The sequence below is a fragment of the Eleutherodactylus coqui genome, chromosome 1 (assembly GCF_035609145.1).
Source record: "Eleutherodactylus coqui strain aEleCoq1 chromosome 1, aEleCoq1.hap1, whole genome shotgun sequence".
Classification (NCBI taxonomy): domain Eukaryota; kingdom Metazoa; phylum Chordata; class Amphibia; order Anura; family Eleutherodactylidae; genus Eleutherodactylus; species Eleutherodactylus coqui.
The window spans coordinates 55,518,268-55,540,837 of record NC_089837.1 but is presented as its reverse complement, the minus strand read 5'-3'; positions in this window follow the sequence as shown (position 1 = coordinate 55,540,837).

The following is a 22,570-nucleotide window of genomic DNA, read 5'->3' as shown; positions in this document are numbered from 1 at the left end:
CCCAAAAAATGTTTCGGTAGATATTTGTGCAGTGATATTGATGATGCAGTGTCCAGGTATGTTTATTGTCTTGGATAGATCTAGGGAATAAATGAAAGTGATGAAGAGGAGTAAAAATAAATACAGAATGGAGACAACCGTCTGCGGCTGCGACCCGACTGCCCCTTTCTTTTGAGAAGCCCCTCAATGTTTTGAGAAATGGCGGAGGACATTGTCTCCATTAGAATTGGCCCCCCTGTGATGCTGATGCAGTTTGGGCTCCACTCCTTGAATTCCGCCCCCTCCCCGAGGTCGAGTGTGTTGAGTTCATACTTTTATACGGAGGGTTTGCTGTGCATTAGCACCTCACGGGCGAACTGTATTTATGTTAGTATGTTTTATGTGAGCTATCCGGTTGATGACGCTTGTATGCAGGCCTGTCAAATTTTCTGGACCATCAGGACCTTTTCTATTTTTGACCTAGTTGATAGGTAATGTTGGTGTGACAAGTCCACCAATTCTGGAGATGGAATGGCCGGCGGAAGGGGTTGGAGGTGCGCCGGAAATCTTTTTTTTACACCATGTGTGCATGTAGTTCAAGACTGCATACTTGTTGTAAAATTTATTTAACTCAGTCTTATGGTCTAGAAAAGTTGACACGCCTGTAACACCATCAGCACGGGCGTCCTTGTGATGCTGAGGCAGTTTGGACTCCACTCCTTATAGACCTAGAGTGTTCCCGATTTCCCCAAACAGGAGTGGACTCTATGCGTTAGCACCTCATGGGCGGATTGAGTGAATGTCAATAAGTTTCAAGTAAGCAAACCTTAGCCCAAAAATTGTTTCGGTAGATATTTGTGCGGTGATATTGATGAGGCAGTGTCCAGGTATGTCTATTGTCTTGGATATATATAGCGAATAAATGAAAGTGATGAAGAGGAGTAAAAATAAATACAGAATGGAGACAACCGTCTGCGGCCCGACTGCCCCTTTCTTTTGAGCGGCCCCTCAATGTTTTGAGAAACGGCGGAGGACATTGTCTCCATTAGAATTGGCCCCCCTGTGATGCTGATGCAGTTTGGGCTCCACTCCTTGAATTCCGCCCCCTCCCCGAGGTCGAGTGTGTTGAGTTCATACTTTTATACGGAGGGTTTGCTGTGCATTAGCACCTCACGGGCGAACTGTATTTATGTTAGTATGTTTTATGTGAGCTATCCGGTTGATGACGCTTGTATGCAGGCCTGTCAAATTTTCTGGACCATCAGGACCTTTTCTATTTTTGACCTAGTTGATAGGTAATGTTGGTGTGACAAGTCCACCAATTCTGGAGATGGAATGGCCGGCGGAAGGGGTTGGAGGTGCGCCGGAAATCTTTTTTTTACAGCATGTGTACATGTAGTTCAAGACTGCATACTTGTTGTAAAATTTATTTAACTCAGTCTTATGGTCTAGAAAAGTTGACACGCCTGTAACACCATCAGCACGGGCGTCCTTGTGATGCTGAGGCAGTTTGGACTCCACTCCTTATAGACCTAGAGTGTTCCCGATTTCCCCAAACAGGAGTGGACTCTATGCGTTAGCACCTCATGGGCGGATTGAGTGAATGTCAATAAGTTTCAAGTAAGCAAACCTTAGCCCAAAAAATGTTTCGGTAGATATTTGTGCGGTGATATTGATGATGCAGTGTCCAGGTATGTCTATTGTCTTGGATATATATAGGGAATAAATGAAAGTGATGAAGAGGAGTAAAAATAAATACAGAATGGAGACAACCGTCTGCGGCTGCGGCCCGACTGCCCCTTTCTTTTGAGCGGCCCCTCAATGTTTTGAGAAACGGCGGAGGACATTGTCTCCATTAGAATTGGCCCCCCTGTGATGCTGATGCAGTTTGGGCTCCACTCCTTGAATTCCGCCCCCTCCCCGAGGTCGAGTGTGTTGAGTTCATACTTTTATACGGAGGGTTTGCTGTGCATTAGCACCTCACGGGCGAACTGTATTTATGTTAGTATGTTTTATGTGAGCTATCCGGTTGATGACGCTTGTATGCAGGCCTGTCAAATTTTCTGGACCATCAGGACTTTTTCTATTTTTGACCTAGTTGATAGGTAATGTTGGTGTGACAAGTCCACCAATTCTGGAGATGGAATGGCCGGCGGAAGGGGTTGGAGGTGCGCCGGAAATCTTTTTTTTCCACCATGTGTGCATGTAGTTCAAGACTGCATACTTGTTGTAAAATTTATTTAACTCAGTCTAATGGTCTAAAAAAGTTGACACGCCTGAAACACCATCAGCACGGGCGTCCTTGTGATGCTGAGGCAGTTTGGACTCCACTCCTTATAGACCTAGAGTGTTCCCGATTTCCCCAAACAGGAGTGGACTCTATGCGTTAGCACCTCATGGGCGGATTGAGTGAATGTCAATAAGTTTCAAGTAAGCAAACCTTAGCCCAAAAAATGTTTCGGTAGATATTTGTGCGGTGATATTGATGATGCAGTGTCCAGGTATGTCTATTGTCTTGGATATATATAGGGAATAAATGAAAGTGATGAAGAGGAGTAAAAATAAATACAGAATGGAGACAACCGTCTGCGGCTGCGGCCCGACTGCCCCTTTCTTTTGAGCGGCCCCTCAATGTTTTGAGAATCGGTGGAGGACATTGTCTCCATTAGAATTGGCCCCCCTGTGATGCTGATGCAGTTTGGGCTCCACTCCTTGAATTCCGCCCCCTCCCCGAGGTCGAGTGTGTTGAGTTCATACTTTTATACGGAGGGTTTGCTGTGCATTAGCACCTCACGGGCGAACTGTATTTATGTTAGTATGTTTTATGTGAGCTATCCGGTTGATGACGCTTGTATGCAGGCCTGTCAAATTTTCTGGACCATCAGGACCTTTTCTATTTTTGACCTAGTTGATAGGTAATGTTGGTGTGACAAGTCCACCAATTCTGGAGATGGAATGGCCGGCGGAAGGGGTTGGAGGTGCGCCGGAAATCTTTTTTTTACACCATGTGTGCATGTAGTTCAAGACTGCATACTTGTTGTAAAATTTATTTAACTCAGTCTTATGGTCTAGAAAAGTTGACACGCCTGTAACACCATCAGCACGGGCGTCCTTGTGATGCTGAGGCAGTTTGGACTCCACTCCTTATAGACCTAGAGTGTTCCCGATTTCCCCAAACAGGAGTGGACTCTATGCGTTAGCACCTCATGGGCGGATTGAGTGAATGTCAATAAGTTTCAAGTAAGCAAACCTTAGCCCAAAAAATGTTTCGGTAGATATTTGTGCGGTGATATTGATGATGCAGTGTCCAGGTATGTCTATTGTCTTGGATATATATAGGGAATAAATGAAAGTGATGAAGAGGAGTAAAAATAAATACAGAATGGAGACAACCGTCTGCGGCTGCGGCCCGACTGCCCCTTTCTTTTGAGCGGCCCCTCAATGTTTTGAGAAACGGCGGAGGACATTGTCTCCATTAGAATTGGCCCCCCTGTGATGCTGATGCAGTTTGGGCTCCACTCCTTGAATTCCGCCCCCTCCCCGAGGTCGAGTGTGTTGAGTTCATACTTTTATACGGAGGGTTTGCTGTGCATTAGCACCTCACGGGCGAACTGTATTTATGTTAGTATGTTTTATGTGAGCTATCCGGTTGATGACGCTTGTATGCAGGCCTGTCAAATTTTCTGGACCATCAGGACCTTTTCTATTTTTGACCTAGTTGATAGGTAATGTTGGTGTGACAAGTCCACCAATTCTGGAGATGGAATGGCCGGCGGAAGGGGTTGGAGGTGCGCCGGAAATCTTTTTTTTACAGCATGTGTGCATGTAGTTCAAGACTGCATACTTGTTGTAAAATTTATTTAACTCAGTCTTATGGTCTAAAAAAGTTGACACGCCTGAAACACCATCAGCACGGGCGTCCTTGTGATGCTGAGGCAGTTTGGACTCCACTCCTTATAGACCTAGAGTGTTCCCGATTTCCCCAAACAGGAGTGGACTCTATGCGTTAGCACCTCATGGGCGGATTGAGTGAATGTCAATAAGTTTCAAGTAAGCAAACCTTAGCCCAAAAAATGTTTCGGTAGATATTTGTGCGGTGATATTGATGATGCAGTGTCCAGGTATGTCTATTGTCTTGGATATATACAGGGAATAAATGAAAGTGATGAAGAGGAGTAAAAATAAATACAGAATGGAGACAACCGTCTGCGGCTGCGGCCCGACTGCCCCTTTCTTTTGAGCGGCCCCTCAATGTTTTGAGAAACGGCGGAGGACATTGTCTCCATTAGAATTGGCCCCCCTGTGATGCTGATGCAGTTTGGGCTCCACTCCTTGAATTCCGCCCCCTCCCCGAGGTCGAGTGTGTTGAGTTCATACTTTTATACGGAGGGTTTGCTGTGCATTAGCACCTCACGGGCGAACTGTATTTATGTTAGTATGTTTTATGTGAGCTATCCGGTTGATGACGCTTGTATGCAGGCCTGTCAAATTTTCTGGACCATCAGGACCTTTTCTATTTTTGACCTAGTTGATAGGTAATGTTGGTGTGACAAGTCCACCAATTCTGGAGATGGAATGGCCGGCGGAAGGGGTTGGAGGTGCGCCGGAAATCTTTTTTTTACACCATGTGTGCATGTAGTTCAAGACTGCATACTTGTTGTAAAATTTATTTAACTCAGTCTTATGGTCTAAAAAAGTTGACACGCCTGAAACACCATCAGCACGGGCGTCCTTGTGATGCTGAGGCAGTTTGGACTCCACTCCTTATAGACCTAGAGTGTTCCCGATTTCCCCAAACAGGAGTGGACTCTATGCGTTAGCACCTCATGGGCGGATTGAGTGAATGTCAATAAGTTTCAAGTAAGCAAACCTTAGCCCAAAAAATGTTTCGGTAGATATTTGTGCGGTGATATTGATGATGCAGTGTCCAGGTATGTCTATTGTCTTGGATATATATAGGGAATAAATGAAAGTGATGAAGAGGAGTAAAAATAAATACAGAATGGAGACAACCGTCTGCGGCTGCGGCCCGACTGCCCCTTTCTTTTGAGCGGCCCCTCAATGTTTTGAGAAACGGCGGAGGACATTGTCTCCATTAGAATTGGCCCCCCTGTGATGCTGATGCAGTTTGGGCTCCACTCCTTGAATTCCGCCCCCTCCCCGAGGTCGAGTGTGTTGAGTTCATACTTTTATACGGAGGGTTTGCTGTGCATTAGCACCTCACGGGCGAACTGTATTTATGTTAGTATGTTTTATGTGAGCTATCCGGTTGATGACGCTTGTATGCAGGCCTGTCAAATTTTCTGGACCATCAGGACCTTTTCTATTTTTGACCTAGTTGATAGGTAATGTTGGTGTGACAAGTCCACCAATTCTGGAGATGGAATGGCGGGCGGAAGGGGTTGGAGGTGCGCCGGAAATCTTTTTTTTTACACCATGTGTGCATGTAGTTCAAGACTGCATACTTGTTGTAAAATTTATTTAACTCAGTCTTATGGTCTAAAAAAGTTGACACGCCTGAAACACCATCAGCACGGGCGTCCTTGTGATGCTGAGGCAGTTTGGACTCCACTCCTTATAGACCTAGAGTGTTCCCGATTTCCCCAAACAGGAGTGGACTCTATGCGTTAGCACCTCATGGGCGGATTGAGTGAATGTCAATAAGTTTCAAGTAAGCAAACCTTAGCCCAAAAAATGTTTCGGTAGATATTTGTGCGGTGATATTGATGATGCAGTGTCCAGGTATGTCTATTGTCTTGGATATATATAGGGAATAAATGAAAGTGATGAAGAGGAGTAAAAATAAATACAGAATGGAGACAACCGTCTGTGGCTGCGGCCCGACTGCCCCTTTCTTTTGAGCGGCCCCTCAATGTTTTGAGAAACGGCGGAGGACATTGTCTCCATTAGAATTGGCCCCCCTGTGATGCTGATGCAGTTTGGGCTCCACTCCTTGAATTCCGCCCCCTCCCCGAGGTCGAGTGTGTTGAGTTCATACTTTTATACGGAGGGTTTGCTGTGCATTAGCACCTCACGGGCGAACTGTATTTATGTTAGTATGTTTTATGTGAGCTATCCGGTTGATGACGCTTGTATGCAGGCCTGTCAAATTTTCTGGACCATCAGGACCTTTTCTATTTTTGACCTAGTTGATAGGTAATGTTGGTGTGACAAGTCCACCAATTCTGGAGATGGAATGGCCGGCGGAAGGGGTTGGAGGTGCGCCGGAAATCTTTTTTTTACAGCATGTGTGCATGTAGTTCAAGACTGCATACTTGTTGTAAAATTTATTTAACTCAGTCTTATGGTCTAAAAAAGTTGACACGCCTGAAACACCATCAGCACGGGCGTCCTTGTGATGCTGAGGCAGTTTGGACTCCACTCCTTATAGACCTAGAGTGTTCCCGATTTCCCCAAACAGGAGTGGACTCTATGCGTTAGCACCTCATGGGCGGATTGAGTGAATGTCAATAAGTTTCAAGTAAGCAAACCTTAGCCCGAAAAATGTTTCGGTAGATATTTGTGCGGTGATATTGATGATGCAGTGTCCAGGTATGTCTATTGTCTTGGATATATATAGGGAATAAATGAAAGTGATGAAGAGGAGTAAAAATAAATACAGAATGGAGACAACCGTCTGCGGCCCGACTGCCCCTTTCTTTTGAGCGGCCCCTCAATGTTTTGAGAAACGGCGGAGGACATTGTCTCCATTAGAATTGGCCCCCCTGTGATGCTGATGCAGTTTGGGCTCCACTCCTTGAATTCCGCCCCCTCCCCGAGGTCGAGTGTGTTGAGTTCATACTTTTATACGGAGGGTTTGCTGTGCATTAGCACCTCACGGGCGAACTGTATTTATGTTAGTATGTTTTATGTGAGCTATCCGGTTGATGACGCTTGTATGCAGGCCTGTCAAATTTTCTGGACCATCAGGACCTTTTCTATTTTTGACCTAGTTGATAGGTAATGTTGGTGTGACAAGTCCACCAATTCTGGAGATGGAATGGCCGGCGGAAGGGGTTGGAGGTGCGCCGGAAATCTTTTTTTTACACCATGTGTGCATGTAGTTCAAGACTGCATACTTGTTGTAAAATTTATTTAACTCAGTCTTATGGTCTAAAAAAGTTGACACGCCTGAAACACCATCAGCACGGGCGTCCTTGTGATGCTGAGGCAGTTTGGACTCCACTCCTTATAGACCTAGAGTGTTCCCGATTTCCCCAAACAGGAGTGGACTCTATGCGTTAGCACCTCATGGGCGGATTGAGTGAATGTCAATAAGTTTCAAGTAAGCAAACCTTAGCCCAAAAAATGTTTCGGTAGATATTTGTGCGGTGATATTGATGATGCAGTGTCCAGGTATGTCTATTGTCTTGGATATATATAGGGAATAAATGAAAGTGATGAAGAGGAGTAAAAATAAATACAGAATGGAGACAACCATCTGCGGCTGCGGCCCGACTGCCCCTTTCTTTTGAGCGGCCCCTCAATGTTTTGAGAAACGGCGGAGGACATTGTCTCCATTAGAATTGGCCCCCCTGTGATGCTGATGCAGTTTGGGCTCCACTCCTTGAATTCCGCCCCCTCCCCGAGGTCGAGTGTGTTGAGTTCATACTTTTATACGGAGGGTTTGCTGTGCATTAGCACCTCACGGGTGAACTGTATTTATGTTAGTATGTTTTATGTGAGCTATCCGGTTGATGACGCTTGTATGCAGGCCTGTCAAATTTTCTGGACCATCAGGACCTTTTCTATTTTTGACCTAGTTGATAGGTAATGTTGGTGTGACAAGTCCACCAATTCTGGAGATGGAATGGCCGGCGGAAGGGGTTGGAGGTGCGCCGGAAATCTTTTTTTTACACCATGTGTGCAGTAGTTCAAGACTGCATACTTGTTGTAAAATTTATTTAACTCAGTCTTATGGTCTAGAAAAGTTGACACGCCTGAAACACCATCAGCACGGGCGTCCTTGTGATGCTGAGGCAGTTTGGACTCCACTCCTTATAGACCTAGAGTGTTCCCGATTTCCCCAAACAGGAGTGGACTCTATGCGTTAGCACCTCATGGGCGGATTGAGTGAATGTCAATAAGTTTCAAGTAAGCAAACCTTAGCCCGAAAAATGTTTCGGTAGATATTTGTGCGGTGATATTGATGATGCAGTGTCCAGGTATGTCTATTGTCTTGGATATATATAGGGAATAAATGAAAGTGATGAAGAGGAGTAAAAATAAATACAGAATGGAGACAACCGTCTGCGGCCCGACTGCCCCTTTCTTTTGAGCGGCCCCTCAATGTTTTGAGAAACGGCGGAGGACATTGTCTCCATTAGAATTGGCCCCCCTGTGATGCTGATGCAGTTTGGGCTCCACTCCTTGAATTCCGCCCCCTCCCCGAGGTCGAGTGTGTTGAGTTCATACTTTTATACGGAGGGTTTGCTGTGCATTAGCACCTCACGGGCGAACTGTATTTATGTTAGTATGTTTTATGTGAGCTATCCGGTTGATGACGCTTGTATGCAGGCCTGTCAAATTTTCTGGACCATCAGGACCTTTTCTATTTTTGACCTAGTTGATAGGTAATGTTGGTGTGACAAGTCCACCAATTCTGGAGATGGAATGGCCGGCGGAAGGGGTTGGAGGTGCGCCGGAAATCTTTTTTTTACACCATGTGTGCATGTAGTTCAAGACTGCATACTTGTTGTAAAATTTATTTAACTCAGTCTTATGGTCTAAAAAAGTTGACACGCCTGAAACACCATCAGCACGGGCGTCCTTGTGATGCTGAGGCAGTTTGGACTCCACTCCTTATAGACCTAGAGTGTTCCCGATTTCCCCAAACAGGAGTGGACTCTATGCGTTAGCACCTCATGGGCGGATTGAGTGAATGTCAATAAGTTTCAAGTAAGCAAACCTTAGCCCGAAAAATGTTTCGGTAGATATTTGTGCGGTGATATTGATGATGCAGTGTCCAGGTATGTCTATTGTCTTGGATATATATAGGGAATAAATGAAAGTGATGAAGAGGAGTAAAAATAAATACAGAATGGAGACAACCGTCTGCGGCCCGACTGCCCCTTTCTTTTGAGCGGCCCCTCAATGTTTTGAGAAACGGCGGAGGACATTGTCTCCATTAGAATTGGCCCCCCTGTGATGCTGATGCAGTTTGGGCTCCACTCCTTGAATTCCGCCCCCTCCCCGAGGTCGAGTGTGTTGAGTTCATACTTTTATACGGAGGGTTTGCTGTGCATTAGCACCTCACGGGCGAACTGTATTTATGTTAGTATGTTTTATGTGAGCTATCCGGTTGATGACGCTTGTATGCAGGCCTGTCAAATTTTCTGGACCATCAGGACCTTTTCTATTTTTGACCTAGTTGATAGGTAATGTTGGTGTGACAAGTCCACCAATTCTGGAGATGGAATGGCCGGCGGAAGGGGTTGGAGGTGTGCCGGAAATCTTTTTTTTACACCATGTGTGCATGTAGTTCAAGACTGCATACTTGTTGTAAAATTTATTTAACTCAGTCTTATGGTCTAGAAAAGTTGACACGCCTGTAACACCATCAGCACGGGCGTCCTTGTGATGCTGAGGCAGTTTGGACTCCACTCCTTATAGACCTAGAGTGTTCCCGATTTCCCCAAACAGGAGTGGACTCTATGCGTTAGCACCTCATGGGCAGATTGAGTGAATGTCAATAAGTTTCAAGTAAGCAAACCTTAGCCCAAAAATTGTTTCGGTAGATATTTGTGCGGTGATATTGATGATGCAGTGGCCAGGTATGTCTATTGTCTTGGATATATATAGCGAATAAATGAAAGTGATGAAGAGGAGTAAAAATAAATACAGAATGGAGACAACCGTTTGCGGCTGCGGCCCGACTGCCCCTTTCTTTGGAGCGGCCCCTCAATGTTTTGAGAAACGGCGGAGGACATTGTCTCCATTAGAATTGGCCCCCCTGTGATGCTGATGCAGTTTGGGCTCCACTCCTTGAATTCCGCCCCCTCCCCGAGGTCGAGTGTGTTGAGTTCATACTTTTATACGGAGGGTTTGCTGTGCATTAGCACCTCACGGGCGAACTGTATTTATGTTAGTATGTTTTATGTGAGCTATCCGGTTGATGACGCTTGTATGCAGGCCTGTCAAATTTTCTGGACCATCAGGACCTTTTCTATTTTTGACCTAGTTGATAGGTAATGTTGGTGTGACAAGTCTACCAATTCTGGAGATGGAATGGCCGGCGGAAGGGGTTGGAGGTGCGCCGGAAATCTTTTTTTTACACCATGTGTGCATGTAGTTCAAGACTGCATACTTGTTGTAAAATTTATTTAACTCAGTCTTATGGTCTAAAAAAGTTGACACGCCTGAAACACCATCAGCACGGGCGTCCTTGTGATGCTGAGGCAGTTTGGACTCCACTCCTTATAGACCTAGAGTGTTCCCGATTTCCCCAAACAGGAGTGGACTCTATGCGTTAGCACCTCATGGGCGGATTGAGTGAATGTCAATAAGTTTCAAGTAAGCAAACCTTAGCCCAAAAAATGTTTCGGTAGATATTTGTGCGGTGATATTGATGATGCAGTGTCCAGGTATGTCTATTGTCTTGGATATATATAGGGAATAAATGAAAGTGATGAAGAGGAGTAAAAATAAATACAGAATGGAGACAACCGTCTGCGGCTGCGGCCCGACTGCCCCTTTCTTTTGAGCGGCCCCTCAATGTTTTGAGAAACGGCGGAGGACATTGTCTCCATTAGAATTGGCCCCCCTGTGATGCTGATGCAGTTTGGGCTCCACTCCTTGAATTCCGCCCCCTCCCCGAGGTCGAGTGTGTTGAGTTCATACTTTTATACGGAGGGTTTGCTGTGCATTAGCACCTCACGGGCGAACTGTATTTATGTTAGTATGTTTTATGTGAGCTATCCGGTTGATGACGCTTGTATGCAGGCCTGTCAAATTTTCTGGACCATCAGGACCTTTTCTATTTTTGACCTAGTTGATAGGTAATGTTGGTGTGACAAGTCCACCAATTCTGGAGATGGAATGGCCGGCGGAAGGGGTTGGAGGTGCGCCGGAAATCTTTTTTTTACACCATGTGTGCATGTAGTTCAAGACTGCATACTTGTTGTAAAATTTATTTAACTCAGTCTTATGGTCTAAAAAAGTTGACACGCCTGAAACACCATCAGCACGGGCGTCCTTGTGATGCTGAGGCAGTTTGGACTCCACTCCTTATAGACCTAGAGTGTTCCCGATTTCCCCAAACAGGAGTGGACTCTATGCGTTAGCACCTCATGGGCGGATTGAGTGAATGTCAATAAGTTTCAAGTAAGCAAACCTTAGCCCAAAAAATGTTTCGGTAGATATTTGTGCGGTGATATTGATGATGCAGTGTCCAGGTATGTCTATTGTCTTGGATATATATAGGGAATAAATGAAAGTGATGAAGAGGAGTAAAAATAAATACAGAATGGAGACAACCGTCTGCGGCCCGACTGCCCCTTTCTTTTGAGCGGCCCCTCAATGTTTTGAGAAACGGCGGAGGACATTGTCTCCATTAGAATTGGCCCCCCTGTGATGCTGATGCAGTTTGGGCTCCACTCCTTGAATTCCGCCCCCTCCCCGAGGTCGAGTGTGTTGAGTTCATACTTTTATACGGAGGGTTTGCTGTGCATTAGCACCTCACGGGCGAACTGTATTTATGTTAGTATGTTTTATGTGAGCTATCCGGTTGATGACGCTTGTATGCAGGCCTGTCAAATTTTCTGGACCATCAGGACCTTTTCTATTTTTGACCTAGTTGATAGGTAATGTTGGTGTGACAAGTCCACCAATTCTGGAGATGGAATGGCCGGCGGAAGGGGTTGGAGGTGCGCCGGAAATCTTTTTTTTACACCATGTGTGCATGTAGTTCAAGACTGCATACTTGTTGTAAAATTTATTTAACTCAGTCTTATGGTCTAAAAAAGTTGACACGCCTGAAACACCATCAGCACGGGCGTCCTTGTGATGCTGAGGCAGTTTGGACTCCACTCCTTATAGACCTAGAGTGTTCCCGATTTCCCCAAACAGGAGTGGACTCTATGCGTTAGCACCTCATGGGCGGATTGAATGAATGTCAATAAGTTTCAAGTAAGCAAACCTTAGCCCAAAAAATGTTTCGGTAGATATTTGTGCGGTGATATTGATGATGCAGTGTCCAGGTATGTCTATTGTCTTGGATATATATAGGGAATAAATGAAAGTGATGAAGAGGAGTAAAAATAAATACAGAATGGAGACAACCGTCTGCGGCTGCGGCCCGACTGCCCCTTTCTTTTGAGCGGCCCCTCAATGTTTTGAGAAACGGCGGAGGACATTGTCTCCATTAGAATTGGCCCCCCTGTGATGCTGATGCAGTTTGGGCTCCACTCCTTGAATTCCGCCCCCTCCCCGAGGTCGAGTGTGTTGAGTTCATACTTTTATACGGAGGGTTTGCTGTGCATTAGCACCTCACGGGCGAACTGTATTTATGTTAGTATGTTTTATGTGAGCTATCCGGTTGATGACGCTTGTATGCAGGCCTGTCAAATTTTCTGGACCATCAGGACCTTTTCTATTTTTGACCTAGTTGATAGGTAATGTTGGTGTGACAAGTCCACCAATTCTGGAGATGGAATGGCCGGCGGAAGGGGTTGGAGGTGCGCCGGAAATCTTTTTTTTACACCATGTGTGCATGTAGTTCAAGACTGCATACTTGTTGTAAAATTTATTTAACTCAGTCTTATGGTCTAAAAAAGTTGACACGCCTGAAACACCATCAGCACGGGCGTCCTTGTGATGCTGAGGCAGTTTGGACTCCACTCCTTATAGACCTAGAGTGTTCCCGATTTCCCCAAACAGGAGTGGACTCTATGCGTTAGCACCTCATGGGCGGATTGAGTGAATGTCAATAAGTTTCAAGTAAGCAAACCTTAGCCCAAAAATTGTTTCGGTAGATATTTGTGCGGTGATATTGATGATGCAGTGTCCAGGTATGTCTATTGTCTTGGATATATATAGCGAATAAATGAAAGTGATGAAGAGGAGTAAAAATAAATACAGAATGGAGACAACCGTTTGCGGCTGCGGCCCGACTGCCCCTTTCTTTGGAGCGGCCCCTCAATGTTTTGAGAAACGGCGGAGGACATTGTCTCCATTAGAATTGGCCCCCCTGTGATGCTGATGCAGTTTGGGCTCCACTCCTTGAATTCCGCCCCCTCCCCGAGGTCGAGTGTGTTGAGTTCATACTTTTATACGGAGGGTTTGCTGTGCATTAGCACCTCACGGGCGAACTGTATTTATGTTAGTATGTTTTATGTGAGCTATCCGGTTGATGACGCTTGTATGCAGGCCTGTCAAATTTTCTGGACCATCAGGACCTTTTCTATTTTTGACCTAGTTGATAGGTAATGTTGGTGTGACAAGTCCACCAATTCTGGAGATGGAATGGCCGGCGGAAGGGGTTGGAGGTGCGCCGGAAATCTTTTTTTTACACCATGTGTGCATGTAGTTCAAGACTGCATACTTGTTGTAAAATTTATTTAACTCAGTCTTATGGTCTAGAAAAGTTGACACGCCTGTAACACCATCAGCACGGGCGTCCTTGTGATGCTGAGGCAGTTTGGACTCCACTCCTTATAGACCTAGAGTGTTCCCGATTTCCCCAAACAGGAGTGGACTCTATGCGTTAGCACCTCATGGGCGGATTGAGTGAATGTCAATAAGTTTCAAGTAAGCAAACCTTAGCCCAAAAAATGTTTCGGTAGATATTTGTGCGGTGATATTGATGATGCAGTGTCCAGGTATGTCTATTGTCTTGGATATATATAGCGAATAAATGAAAGTGATGAAGAGGAGTAAAAATAAATACAGAATGGAGACAACCGTCTGCGGCTGCGGCCCGACTGCCCCTTTCTTTTGAGCGGCCCCTCAATGTTTTGAGAAATGGCGGAGGACATTGTCTCCATTAGAATTGGCCCCCCTGTGATGCTGATGCAGTTTGGGCTCCACTCCTTGAATTCCGCCCCCTCCCCGAGGTCGAGTGTGTTGAGTTCATACTTTTATACGGAGGGTTTGCTGTGCATTAGCACCTCACGAGCGAACTGTATTTATGTTAGTATGTTTTATGTGAGCTATCCGGTTGATGACGCTTGTATGCAGGCCTGTCAAATTTTCTGGACCATCAGGACCTTTTCTATTTTTGACCTAGTTTATAGGTAATGTTGGTGTGACAAGTCCACCAATTCTGGAGATGGAATGGCCGGCGGAAGGGGTTGGAGGTGCGCCGGAAATCTTTTTTTTACACCATGTGTGCATGTAGTTCAAGACTGCATACTTGTTGTAAAATTTATTTAACTCAGTCTTATGGTCTAGAAAAGTTGACACGCCTGTAACACCATCAGCACGGGCGTCCTTGTGATGCTGAGGCAGTTTGGACTCCGCTCCTTATAGACCTAGAGTGTTCCCGATTTCCCCAAACAGGAGTGGACTCTATGCGTTAGCACCTCATGGGCGGATTGAGGGAATGTCAATAAGTTTCAAGTAAGCAAACCTTAGCCCAAAAAATGTTTCGGTAGATATTTGTGCGGTGATATTGATGATGCAGTGTCCAGGTATGTCTAATGTCTTGGATATATATAGCGAATAAATGAAAGTGATGAAGAGGAGTAAAAATAAATACAGAATGGAGACAACCGTCTGCGGCTGCGGCCCGACTGCCCCTTTCTTTTGAGCGGCCCCTCAATGTTTTGAGAAACGGCGGAGGACATTGTCTCCATTAGAATTGGCCCCCCTGTGATGCTGATGCAGTTTGGGCTCCACTCCTTGAATTCCGCCCCCTCCCCGAGGTCGAGTGTGTTGAGTTCATACTTTTATACGGAGGGTTTGCTGTGCATTAGCACCTCACGGGCGAACTGTATTTATGTTAGTATGTTTTATGTGAGCTATCCGGTTGATGACGCTTGTATGCAGGCCTGTCAAATTTTCTGGACCATCAGGACCTTTTCTATTTTTGACCTAGTTGATAGGTAATGTTGGTGTGACAAGTCCACCAATTCTGGAGATGGAATGGCCGGCGGAAGGGGTTGGAGGTGCGCCGGAAATCTTTTTTTTACACCATGTGTGCATGTAGTTCAAGACTGCATACTTGTTGTAAAATTTATTTAACTCAGTCTTATGGTCTAAAAAAGTTGACACGCCTGAAACACCATCAGCACGGGCGTCCTTGTGATGCTGAGGCAGTTTGGACTCCACTCCTTATAGACCTAGAGTGTTCCCGATTTCCCCAAACAGGAGTGGACTCTATGCGTTAGCACCTCATGGGCGGATTGAGTGAATGTCAATAAGTTTCAAGTAAGCAAACCTTAGCCCAAAAATTGTTTCGGTAGATATTTGTGCGGTGATATTGATGATGCAGTGTCCAGGTATGTCTATTGTCTTGGATATATATAGCGAATAAATGAAAGTGATGAAGAGGAGTAAAAATAAATACAGAATGGAGACAACCGTCTGCGGCTGCGGCCCGACTGCCCCTTTCTTTTGAGCGGCCCCTCAATGTTTTGAGAAATGGCGGAGGACATTGTCTCCATTAGAATTGGCCCCCCTGTGATGCTGATGCAGTTTGGGCTCCACTCCTTGAATTCCGCCCCCTCCCCGAGGTCGAGTGTGTTGAGTTCATACTTTTATACGGAGGGTTTGCTGTGCATTAGCACCTCACGAGCGAACTGTATTTATGTTAGTATGTTTTATGTGAGCTATCCGGTTGATGACGCTTGTATGCAGGCCTGTCAAATTTTCTGGACCATCAGGACCTTTTCTATTTTTGACCTAGTTTATAGGTAATGTTGGTGTGACAAGTCCACCAATTCTGGAGATGGAATGGCCGGCGGAAGGGGTTGGAGGTGCGCCGGAAATCTTTTTTTTACACCATGTGTGCATGTAGTTCAAGACTGCATACTTGTTGTAAAATTTATTTAACTCAGTCTTATGGTCTAGAAAAGTTGACACGCCTGTAACACCATCAGCACGGGCGTCCTTGTGATGCTGAGGCAGTTTGGACTCCGCTCCTTATAGACCTAGAGTGTTCCCGATTTCCCCAAACAGGAGTGGACTCTATGCGTTAGCACCTCATGGGCGGATTGAGTGAATGTCAATAAGTTTCAAGTAAGCAAACCTTAGCCCAAAAAATGTTTCGGTAGATATTTGTGCGGTGATATTGATGATGCAGTGTCCAGGTATGTCTATTGTCTTGGATATATATAGCGAATAAATGAAAGTGATGAAGAGGAGTAAAAATAAATACAGAATGGAGACAACCGTTTGCGGCCCGACTGCCCCTTTCTTTGGAGCGGCCCCTCAATGTTTTGAGAAACGGCGGAGGACATTGTCTCCATTAGAATTGGCCCCCCTGTGATGCTGATGCAGTTTGGGCTCCACTCCTTGAATTCCGCCCCCTCCCCGAGGTCGAGTGTGTTGAGTTCATACTTTTATACGGAGGGTTTGCTGTGCATTAGCACCTCACGGGCGAACTGTATTTATGTTAGTATGTTTTATGTGAGCTATCCGGTTGATGACGCTTGTATGCAGGCCTGTCAAATTTTCTGGACCATCAGGACCTTTTCTGTTTTTGACCTAGTTGATAGGTAATGTTGGTGTGACAAGTCCACCAATTCTGGAGATGGAATGGCCGGCGGAAGGGGTTGGAGGTGCGCCGGAAATCTTTTTTTTACACCATGTGTGCATGTAGTTCAAGACTGCATACTTGTTGTAAAATTTATTTAACTCAGTCTTATGGTCTAGAAAAGTTGACACGCCTGTAACACCATCAGCACGGGCGTCCTTGTGATGCTGAGGCAGTTTGGACTCCACTCCTTATAGACCTAGAGTGTTCCCGATTTCCCCAAACAGGAGTGGACTCTATGCGTTAGCACCTCATGGGCGGATTGAGTGAATGTCAATAAGTTTCAAGTAAGCAAACCTTAGCCCAAAAAATGTTTCGGTAGATATTTGTGCGGTGATATTGATGATGCAGTGTCCAGGTATGTCTAATGTCTTGGATATATATAGCGAATAAATGAAAGTGATGAAGAGGAGTAAAAATAAATACAGAATGGAGACAACCGTCTGCGGCTGCGGCCCGACTGCCCCTTTCTTTTGAGCGGCCCCTCAATGTTTTGAGAAACGGCGGAGGACATTGTCTCCATTAGAATTGGCCCCCCTGTGATGCTGATGCAGTTTGGGCTCCACTCCTTGAATTCCGCCTCCTCCCCGAGGTCGAGTGTGTTGAGTTCATACTTTTATACGGAGGGTTTGCTGTGCATTAGCACCTCACGGGCGTACTGTATTTATGTTAGTATGTTTTATGTGAGCTATCCGGTTGATGATGCTTGTATGCAGGCCTGTCAAATTTTCTGGACCATCAGGACCTTTTCTATTTTTGACCTAGTTGATAGGTAATGTTGGTGTGACAAGTCCACCAATTCTGGAGATGGAATGGCCGGCGGAAGGGGTTGGAGGTGCGCCGGAAATCTTTTTTTTACACCATGTGTGCATGTAGTTCAAGACTGCATACTTGTTGTAAAATTTATTTAACTCAGTCTTATGGTCTAGAAAAGTTGACACGCCTGTAACACCATCAGCACGGGCGTCCTTGTGATGCTGAGGCAGTTTGGACTCTACTCCTTACAGACCTAGAGTGTTCCCGATTTCCCCAAACAGGAGTGGACTCTATACATTAGCACCTCATGGGCGGATTGAGTGAATGTCAATAAGTTTCAAGTAAGCAAACCTTAGCCCAAAAAATGTTTTGGTAGATATTTGTGCGGTGATATTGATGATGCAGTGTCCAGGTATGTCTATTGTCTTGGATATATATAGGGAATAAATGAAAGTGATGAAGAGGAGTAAAAATAAATACAGAATGGAGACAACCGTCTGCGGCTGCGGCCCGACTGCCCCTTTCTTTTGAGCGGCCCCTCAATGTTTTGAGAAACGGCGGAGGACATTGTCTCCATTAGAATTGGCCCCCCTGTGATGCTGATGCAGTTTGGGCTCCACTCCTTGAATTCCGCCCCCTCCCCGAGGTCGAGTGTGTTGAGTTCATACTTTTATACGGAGGGTTTGCTGTGCATTAGTACCTAACGGGCTAACTGTATTTATGTTAGTATGTTTTATGTGAGCTATCCGGTTGATGATGCTTGTATGCAGGCCTGTCAAATTTTCTGGACCATCAGGACCTTTTCTGTTTTTGACCTAGTTGATAGGTAATGTTGGTGTGACAAGTCCACCAATTCTGGAGATGGAATGGCCGGCGGAAGGGGTTGGAGGTGCGCCGGAAATCTTTTTTTTACACCATGTGTGTTACCATACAGCGTGGCGCGTCGCTCCGGCGGCCTGGAGCCCTGTGTCGAGGTTATCCCAGCAGCTGTGGGCGGCGGCATGGGCGTGTCCGCCCGTAGGGTGCCGCCCGCCCTCCTCCGTTCTTCTTATACAGCAGTGGGCGGAGTTGCCTCCTCCCACTCTCCGCCCCTGGGCGGAACCTTGTGGTTAAGACTGGCAGTGAAGTGAGCTCATTGCCAGTTATTGGTTCTGCATGCACCTAGCCAGTCTGTCTGCGGTTCTCCTCAGCCAGTCCCTAGTTGTCGGTCAGCTCCCTCTGGTCCCCTATTACTCTGTCTGTTTGTGTTGGTTCTGTTTGCCTCTAATCTAGTCTGGCCCAGTCAGTACTAGTTGCTATCCAGCACCCTGCCAGTTTGCCTGTGAGTCCCATCTCCAGCCTTGTAAGTTTTGTTGGTCTGATTCATCTGCCTCCTCTGTCGGCACTCTGTTCCCCCCATTAGGTAGTTTCCTGCTTGTCAGTCGCCAGGTCCCTAGCCAGGGCAGGGACCGCCGTCCAGTTGTCCGCCTGGGGTTAGCCAGGGCCGAGGCAAGTAGGCAGGGACAGTGGGGGTGTGGGAGATCAGGGCACCCCAACTGGCGCTCGTGGGGCAGAGTGCCGTAACATAATAACTGGCCCTTAAAATACTGTTTTTCTTTTCATGGCGGCGATCAGCGCCCTTGCAAACCAGCTGCAAGACCTGGTGCCGGTGATCCGGGATTTGTCAGCTCGCATGGTGGCCCAGGAGCAGTGGGCGTTGTCGCAGGAGCAGAATGCCGTTACCAGTCCCGAACCCAAGTGCCCTCTTCCCGAGGTGTTCTCTGGGGAGAGAAACAAGTTTTTCGTTTTTCAACAGGCGTGTCGCCTGTTTTTTCGGATGCGTCCCCGCTCTTCCGGCTCGGAGGTCCAGAGGGTCGGGCTCATAATGTCCCTGCTGCGGGGCTCTGCCCAGACTTGGGCCTTTTCCATTCCCGAGGGTTCCCCCTCCCTGCATTCGGTGGACTTTTCTTTTCAGGAACTCGGGGGCATCTTCAATGAACCGGACAGAGTGGGGTTGGCGGTTTCACGGTTGCTGGCGCTGCATCAGGGGTCGCTTTGTGTGGAGGATTATTGCTCCAGTTTCAGACGCTATGCGGGTGATACTGCATGGAACGATAGCGCCCTGAAAGACGTTTTTATGCAAGGTCTCTCGGACGCGGTCAAAGAACTGTTGATCTCCCATCCCGTTCCCGGGTCCTTAAAGGAGGCTATGGAGTTAGCAGTGAAGGCAGATAGGAGGCTCAGGGCTGGGAAGCAAGATAGACTGACCCATAGAGTCAGGGAGGTCATTTGTCCTGTCCCCTCCCCGCCCGTACCAGTCTCTGTTCCCGAACCTATGGAACTGGACCTGCTGGACCCCGAGGAGCGACGCCGGATTCGGTTATTACATCATCTCTGTCTCTACTGCGGGAAAGCTGGACATCGGGTGATAACCTGCCCCCGGAGGCCTCAGCGTCCACAGCCTGAATCGGCAGAAAGACTTCCAGTCCTAGGCGATTGCAGGGAGGGTCGCCTAGGACCTCAGGTACGTCCTAGACTTCTGATACCCTGTCAGGTTAGATTCCGGAACTTCTCCCGCCTAGGGCAGGCGTTTATTGATTCCGGAGCAGCTGCTAACCTGATAAGCATGCGTCTCGTTGAGCCCCTGAGGGCTGAATTTGTGGCGCTAAAGACGCCAATTCGTTTTGCTAGCATTGATGCTACTCCTCTTGCTTCGGGCTTGGTACGATGGAGGACCCCAGTGTTACAACTCACGGTGGGGGGTCGCCATTCGGAAGGTCTATCGTTCCTGGTAATGGAGAAAATGTCGGTAGACATGATACTAGGGATGCCGTGGCTGGCGTTGCACAACCCCCAATTCGATTGGGCCACTGGGGAGCTAACCCAGTGGGGGCCATCCTGCCATAGCCATCACGCTTCCCTTCCTCCCTGCCCAGTCGATACCGCACTCAGTCCCCGAGGTCTCACTTACCTTCAAACCCCGTCCGCCCGCCCTGCTGCTGATGTCGCCACCGATGCCCTGCATAGGGGACGGAAGAAAGGGGTGGGGTCTCGTAGGCAGTTGCGTTGTGAGGAGAGTCTGTCGGTATTTGAGCCGTACAGGGTGGGACAGAAGGGGTACCGGTCCTCTGGAAATCGCAAAAGGAGGGGTCGCAGGGGGTTCCATAAGTCGTTGTCGAAACCTGTTGTCTCTCCGAGGCAAGTAGGCAGGGACAGTGGGGGTGTGGGAGATCAGGGCACCCCAACTGGCGCTCGTGGGGCAGAGTGCCGTAACATAATAACTGGCCCTTAAAATACTGTTTTTCTTTTCATGGCGGCGATCAGCGCCCTTGCAAACCAGCTGCAAGACCTGGTGCCGGTGATCCGGGATTTGTCAGCTCGCATGGTGGCCCAGGAGCAGTGGGCGTTGTCGCAGGAGCAGAATGCCGTTACCAGTCCCGAACCCAAGTGCCCTCTTCCCGAGGTGTTCTCTGGGGAGAGAAACAAGTTTTTCGTTTTTCAACAGGCGTGTCGCCTGTTTTTTCGGATGCGTCCCCGCTCTTCCGGCTCGGAGGTCCAGAGGGTCGGGCTCATAATGTCCCTGCTGCGGGGCTCTGCCCAGACTTGGGCCTTTTCCATTCCCGAGGGTTCCCCCTCCCTGCATTCGGTGGACTTTTCTTTTCAGGAACTCGGGGGCATCTTCAATGAACCGGACAGAGTGGGGTTGGCGGTTTCACGGTTGCTGGCGCTGCATCAGGGGTCGCTTTGTGTGGAGGATTATTGCTCCAGTTTCAGACGCTATGCGGGTGATACTGCATGGAACGATAGCGCCCTGAAAGACGTTTTTATGCAAGGTCTCTCGGACGCGGTCAAAGAACTGTTGATCTCCCATCCCGTTCCCGGGTCCTTAAAGGAGGCTATGGAGTTAGCAGTGAAGGCAGATAGGAGGCTCAGGGCTGGGAAGCAAGATAGACTGACCCATAGAGTCAGGGAGGTCATTTGTCCTGTCCCCTCCCCGCCCGTACCAGTCTCTGTTCCCGAACCTATGGAACTGGACCTGCTGGACCCCGAGGAGCGACGCCGGATTCGGTTATTACATCATCTCTGTCTCTACTGCGGGAAAGCTGGACATCGGGTGATAACCTGCCCCCGGAGGCCTCAGCGTCCACAGCCTGAATCGGCAGAAAGACTTCCAGTCCTAGGCGATTGCAGGGAGGGTCGCCTAGGACCTCAGGTACGTCCTAGACTTCTGATACCCTGTCAGGTTAGATTCCGGAACTTCTCCCGCCTAGGGCAGGCGTTTATTGATTCCGGAGCAGCTGCTAACCTGATAAGCATGCGTCTCGTTGAGCCCCTGAGGGCTGAATTTGTGGCGCTAAAGACGCCAATTCGTTTTGCTAGCATTGATGCTACTCCTCTTGCTTCGGGCTTGGTACGATGGAGGACCCCAGTGTTACAACTCACGGTGGGGGGTCGCCATTCGGAAGGTCTATCGTTCCTGGTAATGGAGAAAATGTCGGTAGACATGATACTAGGGATGCCGTGGCTGGCGTTGCACAACCCCCAATTCGATTGGGCCACTGGGGAGCTAACCCAGTGGGGGCCATCCTGCCATAGCCATCACGCTTCCCTTCCTCCCTGCCCAGTCGATACCGCACTCAGTCCCCGAGGTCTCACTTACCTTCAAACCCCGTCCGCCCGCCCTGCTGCTGATGTCGCCACCGATGCCCTGCATAGGGGACGGAAGAAAGGGGTGGGGTCTCGTAGGCAGTTGCGTTGTGAGGAGAGTCTGTCGGTATTTGAGCCGTACAGGGTGGGACAGAAGGGGTACCGGTCCTCTGGAAATCGCAAAAGGAGGGGTCGCAGGGGGTTCCATAAGTCGTTGTCGAAACCTGTTGTCTCTTCGGTCTCTGCCAGTTTGCCTGTGAGTCCCATCTCCAGCCTTGTAAGTTTTGTTGGTCTGATTCATCTGCCTCCTCTGTCGGCACTCTGTTCCCCCCATTAGGTAGTTTCCTGCTTGTCAGTCGCCAGGTCCCTAGCCAGGGCAGGGACCGCCGTCCAGTTGTCCGCCTGGGGTTAGCCAGGGCCGAGGCAAGTAGGCAGGGACAGTGGGGGTGCGGGAGATCAGGGCACCCCAACTGGCGCTCAGGGGGCAGAGTGCCGTAACAATGTGTGCATGTAGTT